Source organism: Melozone crissalis, unplaced genomic scaffold, assembly GCF_028551555.1.
Source record: "Melozone crissalis strain CALT ecotype California unplaced genomic scaffold, PUWL_Pcris_2 ptg000008l_1, whole genome shotgun sequence".
NCBI lineage: Eukaryota > Metazoa > Chordata > Aves > Passeriformes > Passerellidae > Melozone > Melozone crissalis.
The window spans coordinates 10,159,372-10,184,484 of NW_026535786.1; the positions used below are offsets into that span (position 1 = coordinate 10,159,372).

Sequence of the window (25,113 nt, forward strand, 5' to 3'; positions counted from 1 at the left end):
TGTGGTAATGTTGGCATTCATAGCAGGGCCCAAATGGCATCAGGACTGTCCTGGAAAAATAGGCATGGGCTCCTTTAGGATAATTCTTTGGGCCTGGTAACTGAGAAGGGTGAGCCCAGCATGAGATAACTGGGAAATCCTTCCTGTCCTGTTAGGCTGGGGCTGAATTTTCCTTCAGTCTCTCCCTGCAGTGCTATTTTACAGTATTTGGAATGGGTTGTACCTCTTGCCACTGTGTTTTTCTGGTGGGAAAAGAGAAAAAAATGCCCAAGCTCTGAGCACAACATGAATGGTTGTGCCATGTGACATTGGTTATACTGATTTAGTTTTCACCCTAATAAAACAATAATAAATGTATTTTGTGGTGCTTCATCCTATTTTCCCTCTCTCTTTTACAGACTGATGATATGTTTTTAGGAGTGTCCAAATACTGATGTTATGAACTCTAAAACTGAAGTACTGCAAGCAGCAGTAACCACTGTGCTGCTATTCAATGCACCTGCAAGGAGGATCAAATGCTGAATGTTTTTCCAGAATTCCAATATCCAGTACTTTTGCCACAAGGTGGCATCAATGACAGTGGATCAGACCTCGCAGGAATAACTTATGCCCGATCAAGGTCCGCAAGGAGGCAATACACAAATCTGTTACTTCCAAGCAACAATAGCCTGCCTTTAGTTGAAGGTCAACCTACCAAAAACATCAGTTGAAACATACAGAATTGTTTCTCTAGAAGGGAGTGACATAACAAGCTCTTCCAGAAATGTAGGACCCTTGAGACATCTGGGCTTGAGAAGTCTGGTGATAAAAGAGTATTTGGAAGGTGCATTTGGCTTTGAGAAATAGGGCTGTTTTTAACAGGAGAGAGGAAACACAGTAGTTGAACAGTGATGATATAAAGAGAGGAAAGGAGAAAATGCCAGAGTATTTGGCTTTTACTGTTTGCACAAGATTAGATGTCAAAAAAACCTGAGTGAGGCAAGGCAGGAGACACGACTGTGTTAAGTCATTATGTAGTCTCAAAAAACCTTCATGAAAATTATGCATTGAAACAACTGCTTTTCCCAGCAATGCTGTTCTGTAGATGTGATCTGGAAGAAAAAAGCCCCAGTCCCTTTCAGAGCCCTGGACAGATACTTGTCCAGATGACCAGTCATGTATTTTTAATTTTAAAACAGACTAATAAGATATTTGATTTAACAGCACGGTCTTGAGGTGGATTACTGGAGTGCGGATTGGAATTGATTGTACCTTTTAGTTATCTGTACGACCAGCTGTGAATATGTTACTTCCTGGTGTACATATAACTGTATTTTTTGACCACTAGAGGGTAGTGCAATTCCAAACAATTGTTCTTGGTGCGCTCCTGTAGGAGCTTTATTTTGTATTTTGCCACAAGGAGATGAGAATAGTAGATCCCGTATGTATAAGTTCAAGCCCTTAATTTTGTAATTTGTAAAACTGAGTGTTCAAGGCTGAAACGTCTCTTAAAATTCATTTTACAACATACGGGTTTTGGTACTAAATTAATTAGGCTCATCAGTTTCTTCTTCCTGGTGGCATTGGTGGCTCTGTCTCATTCCAGGTTGTCCTTGTGTATGCTCTCTCCTCCCTGAACGAGATTCTCTCATGTTCCTGCCTGCTCTGTACCAGGACATATATAATTTCCCTTTGGTCTGATTTGTCCCATTTTCTTTTCTCCTCATTTCAGAATCCCTCCACATTCTTTTCTCCATATTCCCTTCCATGCAAATAAGTCTTTGTATTTTCCTTCCTATTTGTCTGTATTCCTACTTTCCTTCTTTGCCCAAGCCCTTGTATTTCCTGCTTCTTCTGTATGCAGTTAACTATTCCTAGCTGTGTGTATGGTTTCAGCACCTTTCCTTCCTAAAATTCCCTCATCTACTTCCTTTTTCTATGGCAGGCTGAATCATTCAGAGGGTACCAACATGCCAAGAATTCTTGGATGGGTTTTGCAGGGGAGAAATTGGGCATTATGATGCTGGAAAATGCTGGCAAACACTTCCATCCACATTAATGTCAATCAATAATTGCAGAGGAGCTGAATCTGTAGTTCAGGTAACAATATGCCAGGGAATCTGTGTGCCCTGTTTTCTCTCTTGTGGTTCAGCTGGTTTCCCCCAAAATTAGTCTGACATTTAAAGGTGCCTTGGAAATACAGAAAGTAAAAGTAGTCATAGTGCCTCCAAACAGAAAATCCTTGTTGAGCAGGCCCTGGCAAGCTCAGGCACAGCTTCAGCACAGCTTTTCTTAGCAAGCAGCTATGGAGGTTTGGGACATTTCCTCTTTCTGGCTACGTTTCATAGCAGTTGGATGCCAGAGGCAGGATTTGCACCAGAGGGCAGCTCTGGTGTGCAGAGAGAGATCCTGGAGCAAGGGCAGTAGGGAAGAGCCAGGGATCACAGCAGCAGGGGAATTGCTCAGTGCACAGGAGTCTGAGCTCTTAGACAATACACCTGGGAGCCTTTGATTTCAGGTAAGAAATGCCACTGCCTGTGAGGGCTCTTGCCACGAGGACTTGGTGAGGGCATTGGCACAGATCAAAGTGTGGGAACTGTAGAGACTGTTCAAAGCTCTGCCGATACCAGCAAATTAAACAGCACCAGGGATGTTCCTGAGCACTGAACTCAGCTCTGTCACTGATTCTCATAATCCTTACATGGTTTTAGCCTGGGCCAATGAGCAGTATCCCAAAATATTCCAGGGTGTGGGCTAGGGGATACATTACAAATAGGCAGACTGTGCTTTCACAGACTTTTTGGAGCTTTCATAGACTGGACATTGGATGCACTGTGCCAGCTGGCCTCAGGGGCAGAGACTGGTCCCAGACTTGTTTAATTTACTAATGTGAGTATAATCACAGTGACTAGGCCTGGCCACTGGACTGAAAATCTGTTTTTGCAAACCCTGTTTGGTTTAGACACCAGGAACTGAAGGGACCTTGCTTCCATCTGTTCCCCTACTCTGCCCCCAAAGGTTACTGCCGCATACGAAATGGCCAGAAGGTTTATTTGCTCTGTGCTCATGACTGGCCACCTTGCACCTCTAGCACTGAGTTAGCAGACCACTGATTTTGTTTTCTAATTATGCTGTTTGCTTTGATGGGAAGGACTTTTTTTTCCCCTGTAAGTATAAAAAGCAATGTTATTTTATGAGGTGAATCATGGACACAGGAAATCACTAAACCACCTGATGTTCATAATCTCTGAGGTAACAAGACATATACAAATTAATATAGGTAAAATCATTACTTGGGAATGCCCTGACTCATATGCAGAACTTTGAACTTGGCTTTGTTGAACTTCATGAGGTTTGCAAGCGCCCACTAAATCCACTCTAATCAAAAAAGATAAAAGTTTAAAAAGCTGAAGGCAGAGGAAAAGCTTCACATTTTAGAGGCTCTTGCTTTTCAAGGCCATTTCTCTTTTTTTGTTTGTTTTTTCCAACCCCTCCTCTGGATTTTGTAATACAAAAATGATCCTTAGCTTTGCATTTCTTAAGTGTTGCTGTTAGCTGCCATAGCCCATTCATGACAGTGAAGTGACACTTGCTAACAAAATTGCACAGTGTGCAGTCCTTCATTTTTGTTCCCATCATGTTGCTTTCCATCTGTTTGAAGCTTGTTCCAGAATCAAACTGCTTGCCTTAAAACAAGGTCCTGTATTGAACAGGGAGTCCATCAAGTGAATGTTTGTTGTCTCAATATGTCTGCTACACCCAACTTTAAAAGAATTTTTAAGTTACTCATGAACATACTTTACTTGATTATATGAGGTTACATAGAACCATATTTTAGGAACTGTAAATGCTGAAAAAACAGTAGAAGGCCCTGAGATGAAATGACTAATTTTCAAGTATGTTTAGGACTACAATCTTCAAAAGAACCAACTTAAATCTCTGCTGCTGTTCAATATACATAGTGCCATAGATCAACAAAAAATATCATTGTTTTGTTTTCTTTTTACTTGTGTTTTTTTCCAGGAAAAAGAAATGTGTAAGTGCAAAACATAATGTTCTGCTGAACTTGAAAAGAAAGATCAATTTCTGAATTGTGCTTGCTCTCACTAATACTTAAATTTCTCTCTATGAAGTACCATGAAAACCAACAAATAAATTACCACTGTGATTTAGAGTAACTCCAATGAATATTTTTGTACCAATACAGTTTCTAGGGACTATATTGTCTCATGTAGCACTGAACTATATTTAGTATGTCTTTGTGTTTTGCAAGGCTGGGTTAGAGGCTTGAAATCCAGTAGTCTTTTCAACACACTGTCTTTACACTCTTTGGAAACTTTTCAACCTGGTTCACACTCAGTTTTGTCTTTCTCCTTCGTGTATCTGGGTTGTGAGTGGCATTCACTGTACTGTGTGAGCAGGAGGGCCTGTGCTAGTAGTGCTCCCTTTTGCACTTGTTACCAAAGCACCTTGGATCTGAGTTTGATTGTAGATAAACTGTGTATTCAAGTGTAAATCATCTCTCTGTATGATGTTGGTGCACACCTGCCAAGTGTCCTTCTGAACCACTAATCAGACATCACATTCCCTCGACATGTATGAAAGCATCGATCAAAAAAGGTGTTAGCAAGCATGCCAGAAGTTTCTTTGTGGGAAAGAAGTGAGCTCTTTTGTTCTCCTCTCTCAATTGTTACTGATAATGACTCATGTGTTGCTTACAGCCTTGAAAGTACAATAGCAGTAGTTCAGAAAGCAAAAGGGAGCTCTGCTTTTCTTTATGAACAGGTGATGAAAGATTTTGAGAGAAGGAGGCAGCCCATCTTAGAAGGATTTGAACCAGACAGTTGCAGCAGCAAGCTTGACCAAGGGTGAGTGGGGAACCAGATATAAAGGGAACAATCACAACTTGTAGTTGGCTCTGATGTTGTCTGCCTCTGGTGCCAAAGGAAAGCTTGTGGAACTGTGGAAAAGGAGCATGACTGATTTATGCCTGTTTTTGTGTTTGCACCTTCACCTTGAGCTGTGCCATGCCCGTGTCCATTGTGGTTTCCTTCAGAGAGAGCATTTTGTAAGCTTGTCTTTGCTGGAGTTGCTGTTGATAAGATGTGTTTGTTCATTGTCTGCTCCTGATGCCATGAAGCTGAAGCAAAGGAGAACTTCAGTGTCAGACAGGAAGATCATTTTGAGTGAGTGACTAGTGAAGTTGCTGCTTCTACTACTAGGAGACATGTCATGCCTGTTTATCATTGCATTCACATAATTGCTTTGAAAGTTTATTAAGATCAAAGCTTTATTAACACAACTGGGTTTCTTTCAATTCACTCAAGCAGATATAGTATTTTTTTCGATGGGGGATTATTTTGTTTGCTTATATTTTATGTTCAAATCCATGTAATTTTTTTGCAGCATAAGAAGAAGCATTGAGTGGTATTCCTTCCATAAAGAAATCATAATTCATTTGTGAGAGATGAGGTCATCTGATAGCAAAGCATGCACGCTAGTCAAGAGATGTGCAGTCTAATCCTTATTGCATAACCATGTGTTGTGGACTTGTTTTGAATCCAGCTGAGCCTGTCTGCAGCCTTCTACTTGTCACCTGTCCCTGTCAACACTTGGGTGTATGGATCAGCATTGCCCAGTGGCATGCAGTCACATCTCAGATGGGATCTCTATCCCTCATGTAATACAATTAATTAGAAATCACAGTGATATTGGAATATTGCCTGAGCATTAAAAAGCATGTTTCACAGTGGTATTACAAGATGCAGTGAAACATTGCTCATTTTACTGGGCAGTAAATCAACAGATTGTTAAATGCCTTGGCTGAGATGACAGGAAGGCTGTGGATTATGTGGAGCCTCTTGACTCCCAGGTTTTAACCTTGATCACAAAATCCAAGTATTGGCACCCTTGACAGATACTCTCTCCAGCCACTTCAAGCACAATCTGTGCTCAGAGGACTGGCTATGATTTTCTTGGGATTTCTTTATCTTCAGCTGCTTCTACTGAGGTGTTCTGGGCCTAAAAATTGATTAGTGGGTTTGCTATTTGCTGTGGACACGCTGGGCCCAATCTAAATCAAATGGAGCTTTGAAAGTTTTCATGAGGGTGAGATGAGGGCACTGAGTATCAAGAGACCCTTTTTCCTCAGTAAGATGTTAGACATCATACTTCAAGACAGATAATAAGATGTTACTTGAAGGATAACACTAAGACAGAAGATCTTAGAAACAAGTACTGTGTCAAGCCTGCTGCTTCTCAGTTATTCTAACTTTCTATGACTTTTGACCTGTTGAAGTGTGCCACATTGAAGTCTCTCAAGCCTAAACTTCCATGTCACCTGGGGTCAGATTCAGCCAGTGTACAACCATGGACAACTGCTAATTTTCTGTAATGCCACTGGTTTCCCAGAATTGAAGGTTTTATTATAAACACTCATTTTCTCCCACTTTCTTTGATTTCTAGCCTGCAGGATTTCAAAAAACAATTCAATATGTGACTGAAATGAGTTTCCAGAATTCTTAGGGAAAAACAGTCCTGAGAACCATGAACAGATGCCTTTCTTCTCGGTAGATAACATTTCTAAACTTAAAAAATAAAATAGTTTTAGTAACCATATTATTGAAGAATTTGAGTGAAGTGCCATAACAATTTCCCAGTCCACCTAGGGGCCAAGTAACCATGAAAAATTACACTTTTAAAGTTTATAGAAAAAGTAACAGCTGTGCTAACTGCTTAGATAACCACTTAGATCTAATAAAGAGAAATGTTTTTATAGGCATGTCAAGAGAACAGTGATACAATACAAACAAAAACCCATAAAAGCACTAAATTAACAATATTTTCAGGGCTAATTTTCAGGCAAGAGAAAATTTGCTAATTAAATTTAGCAATGACATAAACTTGGAAGACAAAATTAAAACAAAGAAGAAATGGAACATCACATAGGAAGCCTGCATAATCTTGAGGACTGGAGTAATAGAAGTCTGGGGAGTAAGGAAAAAAATCTGATAGAAGACAGGAGATTTGCAGAAAGAGTAGAGGTAAAACATCTGGATTCAGTTGCTAGCTACCAGTGTACTGTGGATCAGCTGTAAGATGTGCCTAGATAAAGGCAAATGAAATCTTGAAATATCTCTTGTTGCTGTTTCAGAATACCTGGAAGAAGCTAAAGCTCCGCAGAGAGATGACCTGTTCAATGTAAAAAACAATATTGACACAAGAACAAATGGAAAGATGTGTGAAATGTGAAGTAGGCAATCATTGCTAAGCCACAAACCAAACACATTTATTTTCAGCTTTGATTCCCATGCTTGTAGTAGCAGAGAACACAAATTCATGATTCAAGGATTCCTTTCCAGTCATGTTATCAGTTATGTTCTGAGAATCACAGCTGAAAAATGTGCGGGCTCATTTACTGTCAATAATACTTCTCCTTGCTAAAATACAACAACCTCTAAGAAACCTGGGAAGTAATCTTAAAGAAAAGCCAAAGTCAAGTTACCAGTTACATCAGGGGTCATTAGGCTGTGCCAGAGCACCACTGACCCTGCACAGTTTGTCTAAACAATAAATATAAACAGTAAGAGGAGTTTTAATTGAGCTGAGGACCAAACAGACGATTTCAGAAATGCAATGTCTCCCCCAGTCTGCTCTCAGCAGGATCTTCAGCCCAATCTCTGAAAAGGGAAATTGGACCCAAATTGCACAAGGGAAAACTGACTTGCATATAAGAACAAAACTGAAACTGAAGGTCAGGAAAGTGAGAAAGACATATGCTTAGTTTCAGAAGTAAATGTACCTTAAAAAGAGCCTGAGCCTTTCTTAATGAGCTAGGGCTTAAAAGAAATCTTGATTATGTAGGATTCTGCATCAGTGTTTGCAAACATGCTCACTCCAGACCAATTCCATAATCTCCAAATGGTAAACCACCAATAACAAGGACAATAAATGCTTAAGATTTCAAGGCACACACTTACGATGAGCCAGGGAACTAGACTTGGTAATACTACAAGGAAATTGAATCCTACTGGTTCTAATGAAAAGGGAGAATGGAGGAAAAAAAAAGGTAGCCTTTGAACACTAAAGAATGCAATGCATTTAAAACAAAACCTATTCAAAACATACTAATTTGCTGCATAGATCCCATTGGGCGAAGCATTTAATAAGAATGTGTGAAAACCTAATTCCCTCAGTGTTTACAATCTGAGATAAATCTACTGAACTGATATTAAGAGTCAGTAGACCATAACTCAAACTTCAGAATTGTGACTGATATCTTACCAGGGTAATCACAGCTCATATGGAGACCACAAAAAAGCGTAACTTGCAAAAAAATAATCTGTTTCCTTTAATGACTTGTAATGGGGCCTCTGTTTGAGACCATTTAGTTTTAATTAACTCTGATGCTTTTCAGCCAGTGGTCTGTTTTGGGCTGACTCATCCCTACCTCCCCCTGAAATTTCAGCCAGAGATTGTTAGTCATTTCCCAGTATGATAAGAGAAGAATAAGTTGGTTTTCGGTGTTAAGATATCTTAGAAGCCCAGATGCTTTTGTGGTGTAGGTTTTTTGTTAATTTGTTGGATTTTGGGTTGTTTCTCTTTTTTTTTTTGGTGTGTTTTTTTTTTTTGTTTTGGTTTGGTTTTTTTGGTTTTTTTTTGTTTTTTTTTTGTTTGGCAAGAGGACGGGCTATGTGTCAGGTCTGCACTTCTTGTGCCTGTGAAAATTGACCTAAATTTGGCCAAGTCAGGAGCCTTTAAAAAAGAATCTCACTTCTTATGTTCTGGGGAGTTGTGCTAAATTTCAACAGTAAAATAAAACAGTGGGTGGGAGAATGACAGAGGCTGGATGAGATGATGGTAGAGAGGGGACATAAACAGGAAACTAGGACTGGCCTTATGAAGGTGTTGGATTGGCTGTGGGGGAGAGAAAGATTTGCCTAAACAGTTTGATGTGTGTGGGGACAAATATATTGGACCAACAAAACAGAAATGACAGGATGTATGGGAAGTGAGAAACTGAGACTGAGCAAGAGATGTTCCCTATAGGACTGGAGAGATTAACTCCTCCATCTTCTAGGATAATATAAAAATAAGAAAGAAATGCTGAGGTTCTATCATTATGAAAATCATAGAAAATTATAGAATAAATTAATATTTTCCCTCTTCAGTTTTGGCCAATTTACAGTGAATAAAACTTTGGAACATGCAAGAAATTAGGAGGGAAAAAGTAATTGAGCTGCTGTTGCTTTAAAAGGTGAATTACTGACATATCTATGAGATATCTGAATTATGGTTTTGTAAGTTCATTGTGGTAAGCTCTGTATTTCCAAAGAAGACTCAGCTTACTTAAGACTCAGATTGCATAAACTTGGTGCCTAAAGACAAATGACATCAACCTCCTCTTGAGTGAGTGTTCTTTTTTGAACCAAATGAGGAAGCTGGGACCTGTGGAAAAACAGCACCAACTCAGGTAATTAAAATCCACCATAAGGGATATATTCAAAGGGCAATAATTAAGGTGGTGCAGCTGACGTTCACTTTGGCATTTTGCAGCCTTCAAATGCTTAGATTTGCAAATTTCAGGAGTGTTCTTTCAGCCTCCTTTTTGTGCGTTTAATTAACATTGTGTATTGTTTGTATGGAGGTAGAGCCTGGAAGCCCTAGGCAAGGATTCCAAGGCTTTGCAGTCACAACACGGAATAGCTGTTAGAAGCACAGATTTTTCAGTTACTTCTGTCTTGGACTACATTTGAAAAACTGAGATGTATAAGCTTGGGAGCTGGGAGCACAAATATCAGTGTGTAGTCCCTGATTTGTCTATTTAGACTGTGTGCTTTTTCGAACTGGAGACATGTTCTCTTTGCATAATCTCTTCTGTCCTTTGTTACCACTGTAGAAGTCTAAATTTTGTGCTGATAAAGATGGTTAGTAATAATTTGTACTATAAAACCTTTTAAAATCCTTAAGCCTTACTGCTTAGAGCTCCCCAGCTGAATATTGCAGGCTGAGTGCCGTTAACAAACAATAGAGATTGTAATTTTGTTTCATTGTAAGTGCTTGTGGTTTTGAAGACATGCATTCTTCTTTTCCTTCTCACAGAGCTCAAAGTGACTTGGGCATGCAGTAATGACTGTGAAAGTTTCTGGCATCCTTGCATTTCTTACAGTATTAGATAAGCTGCTTGGTTTTGTAGCACATGAACTAGGTAGAATTGTCTTCCTTGAAAATGCTTCAGTGAGTGTCACTTCTTGCCTCAGGCAGGCAGGCAGGCTGTCAGGGACAGTCTGTCTGTCTTGTTCTTCATCCAGCAGTCCCCTCTGACTGAGCTGTGGGAATTGGGCTTTCTCAGGTCAGGGAACTTGTCTGAGGAGCTCAGTCCCTGTGGATGCCAGCCATCGTTCTGCTCCAGCTTTCTTTGGGTCTCTCTTGGAGGTCAGTGCATTCTTTGGCAGCTGTGTCTCACCTTTCTTCTTTAAACTTATTTGGTATGTTTAATACAGGGAGGTTTTGTGATACGCTTTGCTTTCTGCAGCGTCCTAGAAAGCCAGGATAAAAGATTTGGTGAAAAGGAAAAATAGATAACAGTAGGCTAAATATGTTGTGATTTGATTGCATGGCAGTCTGTAGACTTACACCTGGAAGGACTCTGGTCTAATGTGTGTGGCAAATGTGTGACTGACAGGAGAATTTGGCTCAGATTGCAGGCATGTGGATGAACTGCAGGATCAAAACTTTCCATTCCAATTGGAATAATAAGAAAAGTCATCTCATGTGCTCAGACAAACTTTGGTTTCATCAGCTGCCTTCTCTTGATCTGCAGTAAGTACCAGCAATCACACTTTGTATGATTACTTTGTTAGACAAGGGAGAAGTGCTGGTGTAGATGTTCCTAATGACGTCCCTCTCTGCCACAGAAGGTGACACCACAGCAAACAAAAATAGTGGGCATAGCTAACAAAACAGTTCCCTTGCAATCAAAGTGTAACTAACACTTTGACATTATGACTTCATTGCTATATAATGCTTTCTTTGGAATTGCATTGCAAGCAAAAAGGCAAATTAGTTTAAAGAAAGCCCAAATCTCTGTGGAGCAGAGGTCTCAAATGTGCTATTTCTTCATTGGCCATCTCGCAGAGCAACCAGCAAACTGCAGCTTAGCCTGTAAGCCTCTCAGGAGAACTAATCTGGCCTTGATGGAAGCAGAGGCTTGACAACAAATCTGGAGAATTTAGAAACAAGTGGAGATCAGGTAAGAAGTAAAAGGAGTTAACCAAAATAGATAGTATCACAACAAGAGTATCTTTATTTTGTGAAAAAACTGATTTTTGACAAGGAAAATGGGATCTCTTGAAACTTCAGTGGAGTAGTTGGTGTGTTGCCACAAAGATAACTGAGCTAAACAGGCGAAAGTGAGGATTAGGGCAAGAAAGGTGACATAAACAGGTGAGGTCAAAGTTTCTTACTTAATTGGGATTTTGCGTGATTGCATTAAACTGGTTGTTTTGTGAGCCATTAAACTGGTTGTTTTGTGCCATATTGTCTACGTTAAACTAACAGGTCATTAGGGAAAGACTCATGGAAAATATGCAGGTAAACAGCAAAAGGGGTGAACCCCACTCTGATTTTGCAAGCTCTGTCTGGGTTGACAACTAGCAGCTGTCAGGGTGTTGTCACTGCATGTATGTAGGCTGTGAACAGAGGTTTTTTGCTTACCTGTGTATATAAAATTGTCTGTGAGTGTGTGCTTGACATGGTCTGCTGATAAGTCCTGGGCAAGTGCAAATTCTGCTCTGTGTACTGCCTGCAAACCTACAAAACATCTTTTTTATACTATTTTATAAAGTAGACCAAGACTCAACTGGTTTTGGAAGTAGTTTGCAGAGTGGGTTTGAAAGGGAAATCTCTCATTCCTCACACTTTGCAAAGCAATGATTTCAGCTGCATTTCTGCTCATGCTGGATACCTTCAAATAATTGTGCTGTTAAAAAAACCAAACCAAAACAGACCTAGAAGGTTGGAGAAGGGGAACACTTTGGAGGTAGAGAACTTCCTATATAGGTTTTGAGGATTTGGGTTGCTTGCTGAGCTGATTTATTTTTTAAAAGCACTTAAGGTAATGCATTTCAGTTTATATTCCCTTATGAAGTAAGCCTTGTAACCTGCTGTTTTTGTGATTTTCTCAGCCATCACATTACCTTCCACGGTTTGGGAAAGAAAACCAGGAAAATATATAGGCACTGGCCATCTCTGATTGGAATTTGTTTAATAATAGCAACCTGCTTACTTCTTTTTCATGTTTCAACACAAATCTTCAGTTCTAGATTTACTTATTAAGCCTGAGGATCATCTGCTGAAGGAAATTTAGCTCCTTTAGTAGGAAGGAACCACATGCAATTCCTACCTAGGCTAACAAAAGCTGAAGTGGACTTACTGGTGGTTTGAATATAGTAGCATATAAGCTGAAAATAATTTTTTAATAGCTCTAATTTGTATATGTACAAAGTGTGGGCAAAACAGGCAATGAACTCTTGTTATCTTACTCCCTGGCATGACATAAATGACTATCAAGGATACTGAGCAGAGGAGGATTTGGCCCACTCAGCTTATTAGGTTGTTTTCCTGGGTGTATTTCAGTGCCTGTTTGTTACAGAGATTAGTCATGTAACTGCAATGTTGGATGGTTTTCCTCCATTTCTACAAGAGGATGTGCTGCTCCCAGTGGAAATAAATAAATAAGCACAGTAATTCCTGCTCTTTGCAGTACCAGTGGGTGGTTTGGATGTTGTGTGTGTCATGCTGGAGCTGTGAGTTCAGGCTTGGCAAATTATTACTGGATCATTTAGGTTGCAAATGATTACTCATAATTATTGTTATGGTGGTGCCTACAAGCCATGGCCTTGCCATTGTGGGTGCTGATAAAACATCAGATGGAGGCCTTGAACTTGGTCTGTATAAGATGTGATCCAGGTATGATTTTCAGGTATGGACATTTAATGGGATTTTAATGACTTACTGCCTAGGCTGGGTGCATGTTTTGTCTGCTTAGTTTTTAAAACTGAAATGCATCAGCCAAAAATTATGGCATCCCTGGTGACTGTGCAGATTATACACAGGCTAGGAGCAGAAGAAACAGGCTAGCTGTTTGCTGTCTTTTTCTGTTCATGAAGAAAGACAACACAATGAAAAATTAGGATGATTAATAAAACAAGCAGCATTTCCAGCATACCAATTGCTTCTTTGTGGCTGAGCATGATGGCACCATCCTTATCTTAAATTTTATTATGGAGGCTGCAGTGCTGTTCTTGTGTATTTTGTGTAGTTCTTCTTGCCAAAGGAAAGCATGGGAGAAAGCATCCCTGTGCTTGAGGGAGTTCCAGCCTGATGAATAGCATATGATCTCTGGGGATACCTGGTACCCCATTGCTCCAGACACACCACTATGCCCTGCCCAAGGGCATTCAGTGAAGCTGGAGATGCTGCAGGTCCCAGAGAGACATTTCTTTGATCCTTTTGAACAAGAAAATGTAAGCACCATGCCACAGATATGATCTTTCTGTGAATGTAACTTATTGAATTTGTTTATTCTGGTGGCATTCTCTGGCAGGAATATCTAAGGATGAAAATACTAATTTTGAAGCATTATTTTATTGGAATTTAGGTGTATAGTTTAAAAGCATTGTCCTTCAAAATCACCAGCCCAAGAGATTTCTTTCTGGATGGCAAAGTTTCTTGCTTTCTGAATTTTTCTTGGCAAGCAGTTCAGCTTTTGTGTTGCTCTTAATTCTACCCATGATGGTCAAGGCATTCCTTTATCTGCATCCACTGAGGGTGTGATCTGGAAGCTGTGCCCCAGGCACACCTGCCTCACAGGGGACAGCACTGACCTGAACACACATCACAGCACTCACAGTCACATCAGGAAATAAGTAAATAAATAACCACAGCATTGCAGTTGGGTAGCCAAGATAGCTTGGACCAAGACTAGATGTCCCTTTCCCCTGGGGTGTCTCCTAACCTTTATGCTCCTTCTTTTTGGCAGAGTAATTTCTAAATAGTTTGTTGCACCGTGACAAAATTCCTTTAGCAATTTTTCTTGTGATTATTTCCTTGGGCGCTTTCATGCTTTTTCTCATTTCTACTTTAATCTTCGCTTCAGGCACTGCTGAATACACTCTGGTGATTATTGCTGTGGCAGTTTAAGATGTGTCTGCTTGTTCTGCCCCTCTGGTGTGGGGTACTGCCTCACCTCACAGCTGTCAGAATGAGCAGGTGCTGAGGCTTCTGCCTGATGACAAAACCAAACCAGTAGATAGATGATAAATATGCATCTGAATTAGGACACTTGGTTTTGGAGAGCAGCAGGCAAAATGCAGGCACACATTTCCTTCTGCTGATTTTGGCGGAGGGATGAGGGCACCCTCAGCAAGTCTGCAGATGACACAAAGATGTGTGGTGCAGCTGATGCACCTGGAGGATGGGATGGCATCCAGAGGGACCTGGACAAGCTCGAGAAGTGGGTCTGTGGGAGCTTCATGAGGTTAAAAAAGGCCAAGTGCAAGATTCTTCATGTGAATTGAGCAACTCCTGGTATCAATACAGACTGGAGAATGAATGGATTGATCGCAGCTCTGAGAAGAAGACTTGGGAGTGCTGGTGGATGAAAGGCTGGACATGACTCGACAATACTCACAGCTCAGCTGTGTCCTGGGCTGTATCCAAAGCAGTGCAGGCAGCAGGGTGAGGGAGGGGATTCTGCCCCTCTGCTCTAGTGACACCCCACCTGGAGTATTGAATCCAGCTCTGGGGTTTTCAGCATGGAGGGGATATGGATCTGACTAGTGCTGCAAAAATTATCAGGAGGCTGGAGCACCTCTGCTCTGGAGACAGGCTGAGAGAGTTGGGGCTGTTCAGCCTGGAGGAGAGAAGGCTCTGGGAAGACCTTCCAGGCTCCTGGAGGGGCACCTTCCAGGGCCTAAAGGGGCAACAAGAGAGCTGGAGAGGGACTTTTGACAAGGGCATGAAGTCAGAGGACAAGAGAAAATGGCTTTAAACTGAAAGAGGGTGTACATTAGATTAGATACCAGGGAGAAATTTTAGATTAGATTAGATACCAGGGAGAAATTCTTCCCTGTGAGGATGGTGAGGCACCCATTGCACGTTGCCCAGGAAGCTGTGGTTGCCCCATCACTGGAAGTGTTCAAAGCCAGGCTGCATGGGGCCTGGTCCAGTAACCTGGTCTGACTACTAGACCAAGTCCTGAGCTCTTGGTCTAGTAGAAGGTGTCCCTGCCCATGGCAGGGGGCTGGAACAAGATGAGCTTTAAGGTCACTTCCAAGTCAAACCACTCTGTGATTCTATGGGAGCTCCAGCCTGAGGTACCAGCTAACAGCTGCAGAATGGAAATGTCTTAAACTGATGCAGCTGTTGCTAAGTGACTGAAGCCAAATATAGCATTTTAGTTTAGCATTTTAATTTAGCAAATTTCATGCATTAATATAGCATACAGGTGTTAATTTATTACATTAGCTATAAATATGTTTATGGTTTTTTTTTTTTTTTCACTTTGCATTTGAGACTGTCTAGCAATAATGAGAGGAAATAAATTGAAAATTAATTTGTCTGGTTTCACCATTTTTTCTTAGCTGATCCTGTAGTATGGTTTGCATCTTGCCTTCTGATTCCTTAATTGCAGTTTGCACTTGAGAAAACCATCTAATACTTGAATTGCAAGCTAGCCTCAGTTAGAAGCAAATGACATAAATATTTGGGAAACCAATCAGGAAGCATTCAAATCTTCCTTGGTGACGTGCCTCCTTTAGTTGTACAGCTTGCTTCCTTCTGGATGGCAAACGTCAGCGTTAAGATTAGCCTGGCACTGTGAAAGTGCTTACTTGGCATTTCCTCACCAGAGCGAGCACTGCTGGACCTGTGATGCTGCTCCTCTGCCAACGTCAAACGGGCTTAGGCACAGCAGCCCTCACATGTTCATGCTGAAACCTGGTCGGCTCTGAAACAGCGTGTTAAAACAAGAGCCAGCAGTTTGATGCACAGCTGAGAACTCAGGGACTGATACAGATACCTGCAACTGGATACCCATGGGAATTAAAGAGCTGAACTGAAAGAGATTAAGCAGCTCTTTGTACATTCTCCCCTGCGAAGCGTAAAGAACTGAGAGCTTCATTGTTTTGTAACCACTTGTAAACTAAAGGGGGAAAATAATTACTTCAGCATTGGCTTCTTGAATATGGTTTTATGGAAAGTGCTCTTCCCAGAAATCTAGCCACACAGGCAAAATAAGAAATCCTCAATACACAGATTTCACAACAGAGCATTGACCATCCTGAAGTTTAAATGTTCCCAAACCTGGTTTCCCTTCAGCAAGTAGCTTTGCCCTTCTCTTTCAAACATGGTCTGCATACATCAGCAGTTAACTCACTTTCTGCACTGTTTTTTGAAAATTATTTACCTTGGACCTCTAGACCCTTTTTGTCTAGACAGCCATTTGCACCTTCATCTCTGTGTGTGATAAAGGCCACTGTCACCAGAGAACCAGTTTCAGGATCACAGTTTCCTGCAGGGGCTGCTCTCTTGCAAAGCCTGTGGACAGAGGCTGCCAATTGCAAATGGCAATATTGAATGTTTCCTCCCTATAGTTCACCTGCCTGCTGAAGATTAGTTCTCTGTATGACTGCAGGCCCACATCCCTTCTACAAGGTTTATATTTGGTGCAATTGGAAGCTTTCAGAGGCAGCTTAAAGGATTGATTTCATCTGAGAGCAGAAATGGGAAGTAGGAACTCGAATTCAAAAAGCATTATTGCAGCAGTTTTGCTGCAGAGCCTGAGGCTACAGATTGAACTCTTACCTAATTTCCCCATCTGCAATACAGCTCCTAGGATGGTTTGGTGCTTAATTTATGCTGATGAAGTTAATTACTTGCTAAGTCTGTAATAATTTGATGAGAATCTCTGCATATCCCGGAAAATGTGGTAAAAAGAAAGGCAAATAGCCATCCCAAAAACTGTCAATTAACAAACTGAAACAAGATGGTGAGATTCAGGATAGAAATCTCATTGGAGATCTTATGGCCAATTACAGCCAGTGCAACTTGACATCCCTCTGATTGCAGAGGCAACTTGACAGGAATGTAAAGCCAGAGGTTGGTATGTTCCTGAAACCTCAGTTTTATCCTGGCAGCTTTGCAAGACCTATGTGGTATGCTGAGGCAGCCTCTGAAAAAGCTCAGGGGGTTGTGTGTTGTTATTTAGAAGTTCCTGCAGGTATCTACAAGGAATCAATAGGAAAAGATTATGCAATAAAATAATTTATTAAGCTTTCCTGTGTCCTGCAGAACAATCCATGACTCATCAGCAATTTGGACAGCACTGAGATGTACATCATATCAAAGGAATTCTGCAGGGGCAGCTCTCTTGGCAGGCTTGTTGTGATCTATATCTCTCATGTAACTCTGGTTATAGTGTGACCAACCAGTACAATTTAATTATCAGTATCACTGTCCTCAGCCAAATTGCCCCTGAGCTTGTATAGCTCCCTCTATTGGGTTAACTGTCAAAGTCACTCTCTACCCTGCAAAATGGGTGTTCCATCTCTCCAGCTTTTTGATGAGTTAATAACTTGAATTATCTTGCTGTTTCTATGATATTTTGTCTGCTCCAGGTCAGTTCAGATTATGTTGCTGAAGATCTTTACTTTGCACTTTAATAACATTTTACTGCACTGATGTTTGAAGCTGCCCTGAAATCTCAAATTCAACGCAGTTTTTCCAAAACATTTGAAGTCAGCTTCTCTATAATCTTTCTGTTATGATCCACTTAGGTCCTCTTGGACACAATGCAAATGGGTAGAACTGAAGGACAGAGGTTTCACGTTTTCAAAGCTTGCTTGTGAAACATCCAAAATGCCCAGAGACACCATGTCTGTCAGGGCTCTGCAGTTTTTGGTTGCTATTCATGTAACCCAGTGAGGCAGAAGAGCAGAGATAAGGGAAAGAGCAGGGGAAGATTCCTCTCTGCAGTTTATTCTCCAGGGTTTTATTCAGTCCAGTTTTAAATGGCCCAAGCTACTGAAGTGATTCAAGCTATGACATTTTGGCAGGGTGTGAAACAAAATCTGGCAGAGGTGCTATAACTGAAGGGCTGGTTTTGTACTCTGAAATGTGTGTCAAATCTTTCACTGGCTCCAGTTAAAACAGAATCAGCTCTTCAGAGTCATTCAATTTGAATAAGCTCAGCAAAACCAGCAAAAGAATCTACTTTTGTGGTGCCATTACGCTGTTACAATCTCTCTCAGCCTCACCCTCCTCTGTTTACAGTGTCCTCCCATGCTACTAAGACTTTCTGCATAGAAAAATGAGCTGCTTTTGTTAGGTTTTGAGTAATAAATAACCCTGGATTAGTAGTCTCCGTCTGATGTCTCATTCAGACTGTCTTTTGCATTACCTAGCTATGTTTTTAAGCCCTGACACTGAAAGAGAAAACTCTCAAGAGGCATTCTTTAAAAAAGTCAATAGAGAGAGGAAAAGCTAATTGATTTTAAAATTATCTTTATTGTTACTTTCCTTGTATGGTAGCCCAATAAACTTGAGGAGTTCCTAATGAAAGGTAAATTTAGCGCACTTTTCTTTTTCCACACTTCCGGAGTTCTGTCCCCTTGATGTTATGCTTTCTTTTTTATTTCTCCCCACTTATAGGTAAAAGGAAAAAAAAATAGCATAGTTCAGAATAATTTAGATTAATTTAAGTTTCAGTAATGTATTCTTGTTTCCTTACTGGTTCAGCAGGAGTTGTTGAGCCCAAGAAATGCGTAAATGTATTTCTACTGTGTTCTTCCACATTCTCACAGAGGAGGATTTTTCTCATCATAAACCACAATAAAATGAATGGAAAAGTGATTCTGAGTGTTTGTTATAAAAGCATTGCAATTCTGTAAGCTGAATCCTGGAAGGAAAACCTGTCATAGACTTGTCTGCTGGGAAATCTGTTCTAGGTAGCAAATTTACATTTTGGGCAGTATTGAGGTTTTTTTTTTTTTTGATTTCTTTATATTAAGGAGAGAAAATTAGAGTCATGGTTCTGGGACAGTGCAGAGAACCAGTTGACACCTGAGGCCAGGACAGTCACCCAGAGAGTTCTAAGAGGGCTCTGCCACACAGTATCACAGGCCAGGACCTTGTACTGCTGGCTGAACGAGAGCCAGCAGCCATAGATTGTTCAGAGATTTCTGCAGGTATTCTGTCACTTGGGAGCCAGGCTCTCATGTGCTTGAGATGTTTGCCTGCCTGCCATTACTATGCTACTTTCCACACTTCCTTCGTTGGCAGCAATTCCTTCATGCTCCAAAGGCCCAAGTGAATGAGCAGCGTTTACGGCCTCCCCCTCCCTCCCTCTTGCTCTCCCTGGGAGCCTCGTTCTTTGCTGCTGCCTGTGTTTTGTAAAGCAGGGCTGCTGCCATGATTCTTCACTACTAAAGTGGTGAAGCACTGGAATGGGATGCCCAGAGAAGCAGTGTATGCCCCATCCCTTGGAAGTGTTTCAGGCCAGGTTGGATGGGGCTCTGAGCGACCTGGTCTAGTGGAAGGTATCCCTGCCCATGGCAGGGGAGTTGGGATAAAATGGTCTTTAAGGTCCCTTCCCACCCTAACCATTCTGGGATAATTTCCAGTCAGGATGGGACATGGATCCCTAAAAGAGTGTGTAGACTGTATTCACATTCAGCCTTAGGTTGGCTGGTGGGATCAGGGAGGAAAGTGACTTTCAAAGTGAGGTGAATGATTAAATAAGGCTGGAAGGTGGAAGGAAGGGGAAAGGAGAGGAAGTAGTAATAAGTAGATGTTTCTTGATACAGCTGGAGAAGAATAGGGAAAGGCAGGGATAGGTCTTTTTTAGACTGCAGGCAGAGGGAAGTTTGATGTAGGGAACCATAGCTGTGACTGCAATTGGGAGACTGAAAGACAAAATTCTGAACCAAATTCCTGTTTTTGGAGCACATCAGTACTGTTTTTAATATCTAAAACCAGACTCTTCTGGTATGGCGCTCATCTCCACAGATTATTGCACAGTGTAGGATTTACAATACAAATGGTCAGCCTGTGGTGTGAATTCTTATAGCTCCAGTGACTGACCCAGCGTGTTTGAAGTTTATACCTTCACCCACAAAGAAGACCTTATAGCATTTAAATATGTTTTTGACCTAAGATTACCAGTGCCTAATAAAATTTTTCCAAAACCCAAACTATTAAGATCATTGAGAGAACATACAAAACCTAAGCCAAAGCCATGATTCTGTACAGCTCCAAAGAAACTCACAGCACAGGGTAAAACTCCCCCCTTGCTTTTAAGCTTGAATTAGCAGCATGCCTCAAAACTCACATATCTGTGCTTAAATTCAGCTGTTAGCTAATGAATCAAAGACTGACCTCACTGTTAAGCCATTGCCCATCTGTATTTTATGACTTCCAGAGATACACAAGGCTTCCAGAATCAAACAGTCATTTGTGGCTTCCCTAGTATTCCGTGACTTGCTGACTGCTCACCAAAGCACTGAGCGCTCCTAGCTGTCTCTGTGCAATTTCCTGGCTAAAGGAGATCTGGAATGTAAAGGTTTTGCAAGATTCCAGGACTTCAATGAAGCGGTAAGAGATTATTTAAAATTGGAATGGCATGAAAGTTCCTCTGAGTTTTCAACCAACTATAGGGTAACTTAACCAACAAGTAAGTAACCCATAAGAAGAAGCAGAATTATTCGGGCTTGAAGCATCCAAAAAAAACCAAACCAAAACAAACCCAGACAAAAACAAACAAACAAAAAAACCCCCACCAAGTTGTAATAACTGTTATAACTGTACCAGACAGATCCTGACCCTTTACTGTGAGCTTCTCAGTAGAGAAATGGAGGACTAAGTGGCAAGTGGGAACATGTACAGTACGATGCCTTAACCATTTATCCGGAGTGAAACAGCTGCATAGAGTCAAATCCTGAGAAATGTTCTTGCATAAGCTGGATTTTCGACTTCAGTGCTAAGATCAAGAAGTGTAACCCAGAGCCAGCTTTGCTAAGATGATGACCCTGCTTCTTACTTAAGTATTTGAATTCATTCTAGGGCAGAGAAATCATAGCAAACCTTTCTACAGGATGTTAGGAGGTGCATGTCCATCTTAAATATGTGTCAGAGGTAATGTGCTATTTGTATACATTTTGGAAGTGATTTTAACTTCTGTTGTGATGGGTATTACATACCATCTAACATCAGGATATTTAAGATAGGAACCAGATGCTACACTGTGCTAGTCAGGTGTTCTGGCCCTTTCTAGTTTTTACTTTGCTTTTCTGGCACGAAAACTCCCTAAAATTTACTGAGGAAATGAAAGATTGTTGCTGTCCTGCTTTTGTGTGTTTGTTTAGCAAAAACATTTGTGCATCATAGATTTGTGTCCAGAAACACATTCCTTACTGCTTTAGTGTACTGCATAATCTGGACAAAATGAAAAGGAAATAGTTGTGATTTGAAACTGTTTTACATACATTTTGCAGAGCTGTACAAACTTACATTACATGTAGGGCAGTGATGAATCATAGTCTGTCTTCTTCTTCACACCACTATAACAACATTACTTTGCTGGATTGACTTCTGATTTACTGGGTGAGAAACCTCCAGGCAGTACTGTGCTGACCCACTATCACCTTCAGTTTTGCTTGCTGGTGCTTGCTGTTTCTTCATCTTCACAGTATGATATTTAGCTGAGGAACTTTGTAATTTTGTGTTGTGTAACTATAGGACTCAATTTTTCTTTTTGTCTTTTTTCTTTCCCTGCTAGTAAAATCTAGAGATCTGTAATTAGTTTTCAAGTCATTCATGAACTCTGTTTTCTTCCATGTAGGCTGAGTCCAATTTGTCTCCGTTTGCTTGAGCAGATTAAATGAGTGGACAGGTTATTGCAGGTGACTAAGTGGGCACATCCTAACAAGTTACTGTCCCTCAGCTAAGCTTCAGCTCCTGTGATTTCACATGCTCTTGTGTTCCTCCTGCATCGTGTCAGCCAAGGTATTTGGGGATTTGATCTGAGTAAAAACACCTAGGAAAACTCCTAGGTGGACCAGTTCCTTGATCCCTTCCATTACACAGCTGCACAAATAGCTGTGTTGGCACAGTGCAGGGAGTAGCTCAGGAGCAGAGATGAACAGCAGAGGAAGAACTATTGATACTGGTGCTGCTGACAAAGAAGAAATCATCAGGCTGTGCCCCACGGCAGTGCACTGCTTGTTCTGCTGTGTGTCTGAAGGGGAGGAAAATGCAGCTCTTATGTGATCACTGTGAAATCGATTATTCAACTGAGTTGGTCTTTGAGGCTGGGGTCTGGTGCCAGGCTTCTTCCCACAGAACACAGGAGACCCTTTTGAGGTGTTAGAGATCCCCCTTTTCCTCCATATTGGAAAAGGACCATCTTACTTAAACCTGAGCGCAAGGCAAGATGGATCCTTTGCCTGAAAACCCCTGAACCCTTAGCTGTGAGTGCTAAGAAATGCAAATAAAAAGATTTACATTTCACTCATTCCTTTCTGAAGTACCAAATTCTGGTTTGCAGCGGTAGCTTTCTATCCTGTTCTTATGCTGTTCATGGACGTCTTCCTCCTTTCGTTTAGGAACTCCCTCTGAAATATCCAGCAATAGTTTCAGACAAATGAGTCTTGAACTTTGGGTAAATTCAGAAATCTCTAAGTATTGCAATTCCTGGATATTCCATTAGGGTTCCACATTACTACAGAGTAGGAAAATAGCAAAACATAAGGGTTCTTAAGATTTTGGTGAGATTCATCAGCAGCAAATATACAAAGGTTTATTCAAAAGAATTTCTGAACTGAGTTAACCTGTGTATTGATTGTCCCTCAGTTGTCTCAGCTGTCTCTTCTTGAGGCTGAACATGCCAAGCTCCCTCAGCCTTTCCTCATAAGAGAGATGCTCCTGTCCCCTCATCATACTTGTAGCTCTTTGGGCAGGTGCTTTGGGCAAACACCACAGTTACACAGCCCACTCCAGGAGCTCCATGTTTCTCTTGGACTGTGGAGCCTGGCACTGGTCACAGCAGTCCAGATGGACCTCTCCAGGGCTCAGTAGAGTGCAGTGCACCCCGTGTACATGGACCAGGTCTTGGGTCAACCACCGCAATTTCCTGACTTATCCATTCTCTGTGTGGTTGAATGAATGTATGTGGTAAAGCATCTTGTCAAACAGACATGTTTATGGAGTATTTTGGGCTGTTCTCTTGTCTGGATTCAAAATTTATTTTTTAAAATTGTCAGCGTGCATCCATGTTTCCGAAAAGGTTTTGGGATTTCAAGCATGGTACAAAAGGAAGTCACTTTTCAGCTCTCAGTTCAGGGCCAAAGGGTCACTCTTGGGTTTTAACTCCAGCTTTGATGGAGCTCCCTTCATGGATCCAGCATTTAAGCTGAGTTGCGTGGCTTTTGCCTCAGTTTGTTCCCTCCCCCCCAGCAGCAATCCTGTAAATTCCCATGTATCTCTGGGATTTTCCTGACACGGTCTGATCCTGTCTTTGAAGTGACGGGACTGATACATATTACATTGAACTACATAAAAACCTTCGTGTTGCAACCAGACTACGGGCAGAGGATGCTTGAGGGAGCTCATGCAATCTGCCCGCGTGCGTGGATTTGAATCCAATGTTAAATGTATCCGACAGAGGGAAGTGCTTCCAAGTGCACAATTCCACAGCAGGTTCAGCTGCTGAAATCAGCTCTGTGGCATTCCCACTCTCCCTATCAGTCTCAGACTCGAGTTCTCGCTTCCTCCATTTGTTTACTTTTGCGATGTTAATTTTCTGCTGGTTTAGCTCCCGAACAAACTTATCACGGGAACTGATAAATGTTGGTACGAGGGGGAAGGGCGAGACTGTGGCAGCGCTGTCTTAATCTGTCGTGTGTAGGGCATGCTGCCTCGGTACAAAGCTTGTCTCCCTTTTGCCTGGAACTACCTGCTTCACTTCAACATTTCCCCTTCGCACCTCTAGAGAGCACGTCCCAAGAACACCTCGGCATGCCCGTGCTCTCTTTCCGAGAGCCCTGCGCTGTACGTGCAGTCAAACCCCTCCTCTTTTTCTCTGCAGGCACAGCTCAAGCGCTGAGCCGAAAACTCCTGTTAACTAGGGTGACAAGTTTCCAGCGAGCTGTGCATCACGGGGAGAGGGGACACCCAGATCCCGGCAATATAAGGTATAGACGCCTCGGCTTGTGCAACACAGCAGCAGGGCAGAGCCCATTTTACTCTTGCCTTTTTTGGATCTGCACGCACACAGACCTCAGCACAATGGAGCCGGCTCCGCGATAGCGCAGCGCGATACGAGCAGCACACATAAAGTCATCGCAGCGCACATAAAGTCATCGCAGCGCCGCTCGCCAAGGGTGCAGTTGCCGGCCATCCACTCCCCGCATGGCAGCTCCGCTGATGGCGTGATCGCCCAAGACTCCCACGTCCCAGCCAGGCCAGCGCCGCTCCCGCCCTCTGCCCGGCGGAGCTGCGGGCTCCGGGACCGCCTGCAGCGGCAGCCCGGCCGGAGCTCAGCCCGAGCACAGCCCGCGGCTCCCCGGGGCAGCGCACCACGCTCCCGGGTCCCGCTCTGCGGCGCCGCCGAGGTACCACCCCCTCCCAAAAAAACTTTCCCTCGCGGGCCCCTCGGAGCGATGCCGCGCCCGGGCCGCCGCCGAGCGGAGCGGGAAGGACCCGCCCCCGACCCTTACCCCCGACCCCTTCCCCGCCCCGGCGGGCCCGGCTGCCCACCTTGGCGGCAGGGGGGTGCGGGGCGGGCCCCCCGGAGCCAATGGCCGCGGCAAGGCGGGCAGGGCGCGGGGGGCGGCGCCGGGCCGACAATAGGGGCGGTGTGGGCAGCGGGGCGGGCGCGGAGCCGCGGGAGAGCCGGGCAGCACCTTGCGGCGGGCGGAAGGTGAGTGCCGCCGCGCCGGGGAAGGGGATTTCCTCGCTTGTTTGGTAACCGGGAAGTTTGCGCAGGGGTTGAGCGAACGGGTGCGTTCTTCTTCAGCTTTTCTCTTCCTCCCTCCTTTTGAAATTTTCTTTTAGAAGGGGGTACTGGCCTTGGCTTCC

The 25,113-nt window shown here is 42.4% G+C and overlaps 1 protein-coding gene across 4 annotated transcripts in view; it reads left to right on the forward strand.

Annotated features, from left to right (window-relative positions):
• The first annotated feature begins 10,724 nt into the window (after positions 1–10,724).
• Positions 10,725–25,113, forward strand: part of PAK1 (p21 (RAC1) activated kinase 1) — an 87,189-nt gene continuing 72,800 nt past the window's right edge. The window contains exons 1-2 of one of the 4 annotated variants that reach the window (XM_054269689.1): positions 10,725–10,800; positions 11,116–11,230. The gene's annotated coding sequence lies outside the window, so the exon portion shown is untranslated. Of the gene's footprint in view, positions 10,801–11,115; positions 11,231–24,126; positions 24,228–24,588; positions 24,648–24,965; positions 25,036–25,113 lie in introns of those variants that run through there. The other 3 variants (XM_054269687.1, XM_054269692.1, XM_054269690.1) reach the window with 3 other exon arrangements.